The sequence below is a fragment of the Pan troglodytes genome, chromosome 4 (genome assembly GCF_028858775.2).
Source record: "Pan troglodytes isolate AG18354 chromosome 4, NHGRI_mPanTro3-v2.0_pri, whole genome shotgun sequence".
Classification (NCBI taxonomy): domain Eukaryota; kingdom Metazoa; phylum Chordata; class Mammalia; order Primates; family Hominidae; genus Pan; species Pan troglodytes.
Window position 1 is genome coordinate 136,522,422 of NC_072402.2, and position 12,699 is coordinate 136,535,120.

General features: G+C 38.6%; 1 protein-coding gene across 3 annotated transcripts in view; it reads left to right on the forward strand.

Annotated features, from left to right (window-relative positions):
- The window catches only part of CTNNA1 (catenin alpha 1), a 177,615-nt gene that overhangs the window by 40,323 nt on the left and 124,593 nt on the right, over positions 1–12,699 (forward strand). The gene's annotated exons all lie outside the window — the stretch shown is intronic.

Consider the following 12,699-nt stretch of genomic DNA (forward strand, 5'->3'; position numbering starts at 1 on the left):
TTATATAAAAGTATATTCACTATAGAAAGTAAAAATAAACAATAAACAATCACCCATCAGGCTGTACCACCTTACGATTAAGCTCTGTCGATATTTTGGTATGTGTTGGTTGTAGTGTTTACCATCCCATCCCTTCCCCAGGACATAAACACATTGTGATCTCCATTCTCACTGTGCAGTACAGATCGTTATATATCTGCTATTTAAAGTGGAAATGAAAATCATTTCCATTAATGAAGATACCTGGGTGGGGGCAGATTGTATAATTTATCGAAGATAAGCTGTGTTTCTCTACTGGGCTGGCAAAAATTTTTTTCTGGACCTTAAAGGTAGAAAGGTTCTGGTGAAGAAGCTATTTAAAAGTATCCTTAGTATTATTTTGGGGAAGGAGATATAACTTTGCCCTATTTATTGAGGTTCCTTGGAGGACTTTTAGAGGCAGTAGAGATGTTTCCATAGCTGGATTTCTGAGCCATTACGTTGTGGTTGGGAACCTTTCTTTTGTAGTATACTGTAGAATTTTAGGATGTGACACTGTAAATGGGATAGATGAGGAAGATGACCAGTTCCTGAGAACTGGAAGGAATCCCAGCTTGACTTGAGAACTTCTTTAAAACAAAATGAAACAAAACAAAACAAAAAAACTGCTAAAAAAAAAAAAATTTAAAAAAAGCAGTTGGAAAAACTTAAGGCACAGCAAGCTTTGGTTGTAGCTATTAGCACAAAAGGAACAATTATTACTACTTTCTGCACTATAGACAGTGGAGTGAAGGAAGCTCCCCTCATCCTTTACAGCTTCAACATTTAAAATTAAAAGCTAACATTTCCTCTGTCCTTTAGGAAACTTGCTATCATGACTTTATTTCTAAAAAGGTAAGAAACAGCTGGTGTGTGGATAATGACATGTTCTAAATAGGTTTAAAAACTGGAAAAAGTAGATGGAAAAGTAGAAGGGGGCACAAAAGTATTTGTTGAGCTTTGCATATATTATTTCATTTAATTTTCAAAACAACTGAGTAAGGTATGGGAGATGTGTACTCATTTTACAGAAAAGAAAACAGCTAGAGATAAAACAACCCAAAGTAACACAGCTGCCAAATATCGAAGCTGGATTTAGACCCAGTTCCAATACCTTATTTCATCTACACCAAGTAGTGTTCTGGGAGAGAAGTAGTTATATTCATTAACATTACTTCATAGCATTCTTTGTTTTAAAGGAGCAATGTAACAGGTTCAGGTTAAAACAAACAAGCCTTTTGTTTTTTTTATCCATCACCCAAATATTTTCCAAGCCTATCCTTTCCCCGTAACTTTATAAAGTTTGGTTGCTTTCAGGGGAATTTACTCATGATATTTGATGCTTCAAAAACTTCTTGATTTTGTCTTCTCCTAATAAAGAATTGTGGGTTTTTTTGTTTGTTTGTTTACTTTATAATTGCCCATTGTCTTTGTTTTAAACTCCAGAGGAACTTGTTTTATTCCCAGCTCAGGAGAGAACATCAGGGGATGACAGATTTTATTTCATGGCAGATGGTACAGTAGTATTGAGTTCTCTTAAGTTTCATCTCCTTTGTTAGTAGATGTAGCGTAGTTGACTGGAAACAGCTGGGACAAAGTCAGGTTTTACAACCGTGCAATCTTGGATATATTTCCTGTCTACCTCAGTTTCCCCAGTTTGCCCTTTTGTGTGCAGAGAGCACTTTTGATATCTTATAAATTTAAACTAACAGGTATCTTTTTAAATTTTTAATTTTTTTTATTAAAAAAAATTTTTTTTGAGATGGAGTCTTACTCTGTCACCCAGGCCACCGTGCCTGGCTAATTTTTGTATTATTATTTTTTAGTAGTTCTGGTCTTGAACCTCTGATCTCAAGTAATCCCCTACCCTCAGCCTCCCAAAGTGCTGAGCCATCGTGCCCAGCCTTCTGCCACATTTTGTTTTTTTAGACAGAGTTTCGCTCTTGTTGCCCAGGCTGGAGTGCAATGGCGTGACCTCGGTTCACTGCAACCTCTGCCTTCCGGGTTCAGGCAATTCTCCTGCCTCTGCCTCCTGAGTAGGTGGGATTACAGGCATGTGCCACCACGCCTGGCTAATTTTGTACTTTTAGTAGAGATGGAGTTTTGCCATGTTGGTCAGACTGGTCTCGAACTCCTGACTTCAGGTGATCCACCCACCTCGGCCTTCCAAAGTGCTGGGATTACAGGCGTGACCACCATACCTGGCCATCTTTTTTTATTTTTAGAGTTCTTTTAAGAGACATGAGAGATGGAGGAAAAAAAAAAGTTGTTGATTCCTTTTTACAATTTTTTTAAGCAAGGTTTTGAGCATGGGTTCTTTTTACATTTAATTTTGAAATAAAACTTATTAAACATCTCAAGTTAGTCTTAGTGTCATTTTTTTTTTTGTAAGGATGACCATTCAGAAGTTTGAGGACCTCATTTTTAGCTGGGGGCTTATATATATACTTGTTTATAGTTTTGCTGATGGAGAAAGTGTGAATATTTTAACCCATTATACAGTGTGTTTCTGATGTATTTTTTCATTACTAATACTTTATGTTAGCCATGAAATTAAGGATTTGTCATTAGGGCTGTGAGCTAAAATAAATTAGAGTAGATGTAGATGTATGTATGTATGTATGTATGTATGTATGTATGTATGTGTGTGTGTGTGTGTGTATGTGTGTATTTAGAGACAGAGTCTTGCTCTGTCGCCCAGTCTGGAGTGCAGTGGTGCCATCTGGGCTCACTGCAACCTCTGCCTCCTGGGTTCAATCGATTCTCGTGTCTCAGCCTCTCCAGTAGCTGGGATTACAAGTGCTCGCCACCACACCCAGCTAAATTTAGTATTTTTAGTAGAGACGGGGTTTTGCCATGTTGGCCAGGCTGGTTTTGAACTCCTGATAAATGAATTCAGCACACCACTGTAAAAAAAGAAAATCCATGAAGCTGTAGCTGCTACAGCAGCAAGCATGAAAACCCTGCACTTTTTATGAAAATAATTTTATCTTGTCAACACAAGATAAAATGCAGCTTCTGTGTGGGTGCAGGGCTGCTATAAGAAAGGCATACCTATAGACTAGTAAGATTCGAGAAAAAGCAAAGTCATTATATGACAATTTAAAGCAAAAGGGAGGTGAAAGATCTAGAGTTGGAGAATTTAATGCCAGCAAGGGATGGTTTGATAATTTAAGAGAGATGTGGCTTTAAAAATGTCAAGATAACGGGGGAAGCAGCTTCTGCTGACCAAGAGAAGGGTTCCCAAATGCCATTAAAAAGTGCAGCAGAAGGCCAGGTGCAGTGGCTCACACCTGTAATCCCAGCACTTTGGGAGGCCAAGGCAGGCAGATCACCTGAGGTCAGGAGTTCGAGACCAGCCTGACCAACATGGAGAAACCCTGTCTCTACTGAAAAAAAAAAAGAATAGAAAAATTAGCCAGGCATGGTGGCGCATGCCTGTAATCCTAGCTATTCGGGAGGCTGAGGCAGGAGAATCACTTGAACCTGGGAGACGGAGGTTGCAGTGAGCTGAGATCGCGCCACTGCATTCCAGCCTGGGCAACAAGAGCAAAACTCCGTCTAAAAAAAAAAGTGCAACAGAAGGGTGGGCACGGTGGCTCATGCCTGCAACCACAGCTGCAGACTTCAATTCACAGTATGTATCAGGCAGTTCAGCTTTTTCTTACAATGTCATGACTTTTCTCTACTTCTTGGTAGTACTTCCAGCATCACTAGTGGCACTTTGTATTAGCTTCATGGTGTTTCTCAATGTTTTGAGTGTTGTACTAAACATGATGAATGAGAACTACGAATGATCACTTTTCACTGTCATACAATTTACTGGCTGTGAACTGCTCAGGTGGAGATGATTAGCATCGCATGCAGATGCATCATATGGCATTTTAAGTGGATATTCACAATACTTGAGCATACTGCAATAGCAATAGGAGATGGCTACAAAATTATTACAGTAGTACAGTGTGTACTACAATTAATTTTATGTTTGATTATATTTCCCTTGTCTGCGAATGGCACCATGTACGGCCTGTGTTTGTGTGCATAAGTTTTGATTGGTTAACTTTCTGTGATAGGTTTGTGTATATTTATGGTAGTAAATGATAAAATAGGCTAGTATCTACAGATATTTTATGCATTCACGATATACCTAACTTTCTCTTAATTTTTTGGTACTTCTGGATTACATGATGAGTTTTTTTCAAATTGTTGCAAATCTCTGAAACAATTTTCAATATGCTTATTGAACAAAATCCACGTATAAATAAACCCACGCAATTCAAACCCAAACTATGTTGTTCAAGGGTGGCTGTACAAACTTCGCTGCTAGCTTTTAAGTGTACAAATAGCTGCATAAATAACCGATGTACATCATGACCAGTCATGTCACTTCTTTCAAAGTCTGTTGGTGATAGTTCCCTGCAAATCTGTTCAGTTTATGCAAAGTGTGTAGTTGTGTTGCTTCCTTTTCTCCTAGTGATAAACCCACATGAACTACTTGACAGAATTGAATAATTGAAAGATTATTCAACACAACAAAGATGAATGTGCAACAAAGAAATGAAAAGTGATAGACCTGGAATTGAAATTTGATTAGAATATAAAGGGAAGAAATAGCTGATTGTGGAAATGTTGACCCTGCTGCCATTTAAAACTCTAGCTATGCAGCTAGAACTACTTAGTGAAGGCAAACTTCTCGACTTAAATGAGGAATGTGGTTGTGATGTCCAAGAGAATGGGTGACATCATTAAAAACGACACATTAAAGGAACTCTTGAAGATATTCATGACAAATAAGTGTAGATATTAGATTAAATGTTGGAAATGGGTCCAAACTTAGAAAGAAATATGATGATTCGCCAAGGGATTAAAAAGATGCTCATTCTGCACCCTAATGTAAATGACAAGAAGAAGGCAGGGAAGCATTGTTCAAACTACTTTTGAAAATTTTTTTTCACAAGGAAATAAAATATTTTGTCTCAGTGTTTATAATGTTTTAATTTAGTACATTAAGTAAATATTAGTTGACTATATCATATCCCTATACATTTATAATAGACAATAAAGGAATTTTTAATGCGTAGACAAAAGTATTTTTAATTTTTATTTTGTAGAGATGGGGTCTCACTTTGTTGGCCAGGGTGATCTCAGGAAACTCCTGGGCTCAATCGATTCTCCTACCTTGACCTCCCAAAGTGCAGGGATTACAGTTGTGAGCTCACATGCCTGGCTGACAAAATTTTGGGGGGTCTTATTTTTAAAAAATTTATTTTTTTCTTTTCTCCAAATATGGTGTTGGAAACTGCCAAAAATTTTTAAAGGTTACGGGAGAATCATAATTCTCTGTGATTAATCTCTGATTAAGATCAGGTTGCACTGTTTCAGCTTGTATGGTCATTTTTTACAGTCCTGTGCTACTGTGCAAAGTGAAGATGATCAGTATTGTTATCTCTGTTTTACAACTGTGGAACCTGAGACTATTAAGTGGTGAAGCTGTGGTTTTCGTTTTTTGACTTCTGAGTTTATGATCTTATTCTCTATTATACTGGTACCCCTACACAAGATTTTTATATTCTGAGACAGGGTCTTGCGCTGGAGTGGTCTGGAGTGCAGTAGTACAGTCCCGGCTCACTGTAGCCTTGACCTCGTGTGCTCAAGTGATCCTCCCACTTCAGCCTCCTGAGTAGCTGGGATTACAGGCATGTACCGCCACACTTAGCTAATTAATTTTTTTTTTTTAAATAGAGACAGGTTCTCACTATGTTGGTCTCACTATGTTGGTCTCACTATGTTGGTCTCACTATGTTGGTTCTCACTATGTTGGTCTCAAACTCCCTGGGCTCAAGTGATCCTCCTGCCTCAGCTTCCCAGAATGCTGGGATTATAGGTGCTACATAAAATTGAAAATAAAGTAGAAAATAATTCCTTTAGTAGCCCTTGCTTTTCCTCCTGGTAATGGGCCGAATTTTTTTTTTTTTTGGGAGATGGGGTCTGTCACTCATGCGCTGGAGTGCAGTGGCATGATCGTGGCTCACTGCAACCTTGGCTTCCTGGGCTCAAGCGATCATCCCATCTTAGCCTCCCAAGTAGCTAAGACTATAGGTGAATGCCACCATGCCTGGCTAATTTTTCTTTATTATTTGTAGAGATGAGGTCTCACAATGTTACGTAGGCTGGTCTTGAACTCCTTGTCTCAAGTGGTCCTCCTGCCTGGACTTTTCAAAGTGCTGAGATCACAGATGTGAGCCACCGTGTCTGGTCTCAGGCCAAATTCTTGAAAGAGCAGTCTTATTTATAACTTACTTTATTACCCTTGAAATCTGGTGTGTGCAACTCCCAGAAAGCCACTCGTCTTCTTCGTTGTCTTGTGCTAGCCACATTGGCTTCCTTGGCCTTCCATAATCTTTTTAGATCTTTGATTTGGTGTTCCCTCTACCTGGAATGCTCTTCCTCCAGATAGCCACATTATTCCTGTGATTCCTTTGTCAAGACTGTCTTCAAATCAAATGGTATTTTTTCAAGGAGGCCTACCTTGATCCCCCTATTTTAAATTGTATCTTACATCCCTTTTCTCTCTGTCTTCCTTTCTGTCACTGCCCCCGACCCTACTCCAGTACTATTGTTTATTGTCTTTCTCTCCCACTAGAATGTAAGTTCCCTGGAGCCCGGGATTTTTTCCTGGCCTGGTTGGTTAATTTCCTGGAGCATTTAGAATAGTGCCTGGCTGATAGAAGGTGATCAGTAAGCATGTTTTGAAAGAGGCATGAATGCTCTCGAAGATTGCTGTTGAATAGGTGAATAGTGATGAAACACAGTGAAGACCTTTTCTCTGTCTTCTGATCTTGTTTTACCTAGTATTAATCATTTCTACCAACCCTGTTTTGTCTCCTAGTGCTTGCTGCAAGGCACTGAACTAGGCATTTTACAAGGTATCTTAACTGACACTCACAGCAGGTATTCTACACATCGTGCAGAAGAGGAAACAGAATCATAAAGTCTAGTTGCATAGCTGGCAAGTGGCAAAGCCAAAACTTAGGCCTATATCCAGCTCCAGAGCCTGTGCTCTTTCATGTTACTGCATTCAATACTGTTTTTTTTTCTTTGTGTTTATTGAGCTATAACTCAACATACATAAAATTCATCATTTTAAAGTGCACAATTCAGTGGTTTTTAGTATATTCATTAGGTTGTGCAGCCATCACCACTGTGTAGTTTCAGACATTTTCATCATCCCAGAAAGAAACCTAGTTTTACCTATTAGAAGTTAGTCCTCATTCTTACCTGCTTCCCACTGCCCAGCAAGCATTACCTTCTGTCTCTATGGATTTGCCTGTTGTGGCAAATGGCGATTTCATATAAAGGGAACAATACAGTATTCTTTCACTTAACATATGTTTTGAAAGTTCATCCATGTTGCACATGTATCAGCACTTCATTTTTTCTTACGGCTAAATACTGGATAATGCCACATTTTGTATGTCTGTTTTTCAGTTGGTAGATGTTTGGGTTCTTTCTGCTTTTTCAGCTGTTATGAATGGTGACACTGTAAGCATTCATGTACAGGTTTTTAGTTGTGTAGCTATGTATTAGGTTGGTGCAAAAGTAGTTATGGTTTTGGCCATTTAAAAAAAAGGTGATGAAAACTGCAATTACTTTTGCACCAACTTATATTAGTCCGTTCTCACATAGCTATAAAGAAATACCTGAAACTGGGTAATTTATAAAGAAAAGAGGTTTAATTGGCTCAAGGTTCTGGAGGCTGTACAGAAAGCATAGTGTCTTCTCCTTCTGGGGTGGCCTCAGGAAGCTTCCAATCATGGTGGAAGGGAAATGGGGAGCTAGGCATCTAACATGGCGGGGAGGAGCAAGAGAGGGGGTGGGAGAGGTGTCACACACCTGTAAACAACCAGATCTCATGAGAACTCATTCACCATCACAAGAACAGCACCAAGAGGTTGGTACTAACCCATTCATGAGAAACCACTCTTATGATCCACTCATCTCCCACCAGGCCCCACCTCCAACATTGAGAATTACAGTTTGACATGGGATGTGGGCAGGGACACAGATCCAAACCATATCCACCTAGCAGTGGAATTACTGAGTCATATGATAACATTTAACCCTTTGAGGAACTGCCAGACTGTCTTCCAAAGCAGCTGCACCTTTTTACATTCCCAGCATTGGGGTATGAGAGTTCTAATTTCCCCATATTCTTGCCATTTGCTATTATCTGCCTTTTTTATTATAGCCATCCTAACTAAGTACGAAGTGATATCTTTGTGTGGTTTTGATTTGTATTACCTGATGGCTAGTGAGGTTGAGCATCTTTTCATGTGCTTGTTGGCCATTTCTAAATCTTCAGACAGGCACCTGTTTAAATCCTTTGCCTATTTTAAGTTGGATTATTGGTCTATTTTTGTTTGTTTGTTTGTTTTTAAAGAAGCCAGGTCTTGCTATGTTGCCCAGGCTAGATGCTAACTTCTGGGCTCAAGCAGTCCTCCTGCCTCAGCCTCTCAAGTAGCTAGGACTGCAGACACATGCCACTGCAGCCAACTTAAAAAAAAAATTATTTAGTATAAGAGTTCTTTATATATTCTGGATACTAGATCCTTATAATTTGCAGAAATTTCCTTTCATTTGTGGGTTGTCTTTTTACTTTCTTGGTAGTGTTCTTTGAAGCACAAAATTTTAAATTTTTTTGATGATGTCAAACCTACCTGTTTTTTGTTCTGTTGTTTGTACTTTTGGTGTCATAGCTAAGAAACCATTGTGAATCAGAGGTCATGAAGACTTACACCAGTGTTATCTTCTAAGTGTTTTATAATTTTAGCTCTAACATTTAGGTTTTGATAAGTTTTGTAAGTATATGGTGTGAGATAGGGGTCCAACTTAATTCTTTTGCATATTGCACTTGTCCTAGCACCATTTGTGGACAAGACCATTCTTCATTGAATATTCTCGGCACTCTTGTTAAAATCAGAATATATTTCTGGATTCTCAAAGTTGATTGATCTCTATGTTTACATTTGTTTTGATTGACCAGTTTTCTCTTACAAGTCTGGCCTTCTTGTTTTTGACAGTCTTGGTTCTCTTTATTGTTTCTTTTATTGCAGAATCTTCCTCTCCTTACTCTGCTGTCCACAGTCTCGAGGGTCCTTTTTTTTTTTTTCTAAATCTTTCCCAACTCATGTGTTTTCATACATCTCTGGCTTTCTTCTCCCGCTCAGAAAGGCCCTAGCTTGCAACCTTTAAATAATGTACTGTGCTTAATCAAAGGTGATCAGATCTTTTGACCCCTGCCTTTGTAATTTACTACTACTCTTTTCTGGGCTCTCGCTGTAGCTTTCTGATCCATCTCTCTGGTTAGGTTTATTGTATGTACTTTAGATAGGTTAATCCTCTTTACTTTGACTTCACTCTGGTTGAGGGAATTGAATTCTGTTTGTCTCTGGCCTTTCTACTCCCATCTTCTGCTGCTTCTAAGCATATCCCTTACTCCTCAGTTAGACTAGATAATTCAGACTAGATATTATGTCTCTAAGCCTAATTAATATATGAATTATATATTAATATATAATATACAAGCCTTATTGTATACCTCAGCATGATAAGTGGTTCTACAAAGAGCATAAATACTGGCATTACAAATCCTGACTCTGCCATTTACTAGTTAGGTGGCAGGGATTTAGTTAGTTAATCTGTATAAGCTTTAGTTGCATTATTTGTAAGCAAAGGCTAATACCACTTACTCTCTAGGTGGGTGACAGAATTTTAAAAATATGTGTAGTGCCATAGAGTAGATGTTGGACTTTTTTTTTTTTTTTTGAGACAGACTCTCGCTTTGTTGCCCAGGCTGGAGTGCAGTGGCGCAATCTCGGCTCACTGCAACCTCCGCCTCCTGGGTTCAAGTGATTTTCCTGCCTCAGCCTCCCGAGTAACTGGGATTACAGGCACCTGCCACCATGTCTGGCTGTTTGCATTTTTAGTAGAGATGGGGTTTCACCGTATTGGCCAGATGGGTCTTAAACTCCTGACCTCAAGTGATCCACCGGTCTCAGCCTCCCAAAGTGCTGGGATTATAGGTGTGAGCCACTGCACCCAGCCAGTGTTGGACATTATTATGTTACTGTTCCTTCTGCTTGAGGTGGTAACTCCCTTAACTCTGCTGCCCACATCCTTCCTCTCCTTTGAGGGATGGGTTCATTTCAGAGTACCAACCCTTCCATAAAGCTGTTGCTGGTATTCATTTCTTCCCTAAACTAGTTGTTAGTGCTTCCTCCTTTGAATTCCCATGACACCTTGTGTTTTCTTTCTTACAGCTTGTATGTTAAAATGCCACATAATTTCTTAATGGTCAAATCCATCTTTTCTGGATAAATTATTTGAAGGCAGGGATGTTATGTTCAGCTTTGTGTTTTGGAAGTGGATTTGTTTGTTTTTAGTGTGTAGTAAGTGCTAAATTAGGTGAAGTTCTGCTTATTATATAGGGTCAACATCTCTTGCTTATTCTCTCGTTTGGTAGTAATATTGTTTAAGACAGTATTTATATATATATATTTGAGATGGAGTTTCACTCTTGTTGCTCAGGCTGGAGTGCAGTGGCGCGTTCTCGGTTCACTGCAACCTCCGCCTCCCAGGTTCAAGTGATTCTTGTGCCTCAGCCTCCCGAGTAGATGGGAATACAGGTGCCTGCCACCACACCTGGCTATTTTTTTGTATTTTTTTAGTAGAGACGGAGTTTCACCATGTTGGCCAGGCTGGTCTCAAACTTCTGACCTCAGGTGATCCACCCACCTCGGCCTCCCAAAGTGCTGGGATTACAGGTGTGAACTACCGTGCCCAGCCTAAGACATTATTAATATATTTTTAAGGCAAATATCTCTTTCTGCAAGGCTTTTCAGATAAATTCTTCCCTGAGTAAATAGTTTTCTTCAGCATATTTCCAGAGCACCTTGTTCACAAGGCTATTTAATTTTTGGGTGCATTGTAATACTCTATAATTTGTGAACCCTTTGAGACCAAATGCCGTGTCTTAACCAGCTGTTAATTTTTTGTCTCCCTCCTTCCCTCCATAGAGCTCCAGTAGGGTATGCCCTTGATGTGCGATGGGTGCTCAAACATTTGTTGAACAAATAAAAGAATGAATGATCTCCATCTTTTAAAATACCAGAAGATACTAGCATTAATGTTACAAATCCACATAATGATTGCCATATGTCTGTATCTTCCTGAAGATGTAAGAGAGAAGACTGTGTTAGATCCAGGAAAACCTTTTAACTATATAATTCATTGGAAGTTTTTTTCTGGCCTGACAAATATGTGGAGCGTATCTTACTCTTAGAATTATACAGTGCTTCTAAGCCTAATTAATATATGCATGTGAGGCAATTTTTCCCCCCTCTTCTGCTTGTGTTGTGCATCCAAAGATGATAGCTAGGAGAAATTTCATAGGTCTGTTGAGAAATAGCTAGTCTTCTTGAAAGTGCCTTAAAAAAAAAAAATTCAGGGAAGACTTGAGAGTGTGAATGGGTTTTAGGCTTTAATGTGAACTGAAGTGGGCTTGCTTAGCCAAAGGAGGGAGTAATTGCTTTTCCAGGATTCCAAAGATAGTCTCCATAGAGACCCTATTTGTATAACCAGTGGACAAGACACAACACTGGCCCTTTAGTTGCTTCTAGCTGTAAGAAAAGAGTGGCAATGGGCACTGTAAATAATTTTAAGACACAAATGACAGAAAGTATAAGTTTCACAAGTTTCTAGGAAATGTTATAAATTATTTTTAAAAATTTTTTTAAAGAGACGGGGTCTTGTTCTATCACCCACGCTAGAGTGCAGTGGTGCAATCATGGCTCACTGCAACCTCAAACACATGGGCTCAAGAGATTCTCCTGCCTTGGCCTCACAAAGTGCCGAGATTGCTGGTGTAAGCCACCATGCCCAGCCTATAAATAAATTCTTGAACTCAGGATTGTATAAGTTGGATATTCCTATAAGCTATAGTAAAATCTATTTTATATGTTTTTAGCTAGTTTTTAAAAAATTATAGATACAATACCTCTTCAAACTTTTTATAAGTACCAAATGTAAAGAGGCTGTGTGTAACCCAATGATAACTATTATTTGCCTTTTGACTCCAGTCTTTCCTCTGTATTTAAAAAGAAGCATACATTTATGATTTCATTTGTTTCTGCTTAACGTTTTTCATATATATAAATATTTTCATAACAGTCAATTGTAGGCCATACCATAATTTACTTAACTAGATGCTTATTGAGCATGTGAGCTTTTGGTAGTGTTCTGCGAAGGAAATGAATGAATCAATGGCTGAGCTCTGTATTTTTACATACCAGTGAGTCTCTGTTATGGCTGTACACATCATGTAGTTGGGATGATTAATGAAGTGTGGTGGTTCTGCATAATTGTGGCCCTGTTTCTGTATTCTATGGATGTGAGAGTAGATTTTATTAGATATGTTTTTTTCTCCTGTTCAAATCTTGAATTTTTCTTTTTTTTGGATACATATAATGCCCTTTTTTTGGGAAAGGAACATTATTAGATCAAAGGGAAATATTTTTAAGCCTCTTGATATATAGTGCCAAGTCACTTTCCAGATATTTTGCTTTCACCAGCAATATATGAAGGTGCTTTTTTTAGTGATAGCTATAAAACAAACAAAGGAAC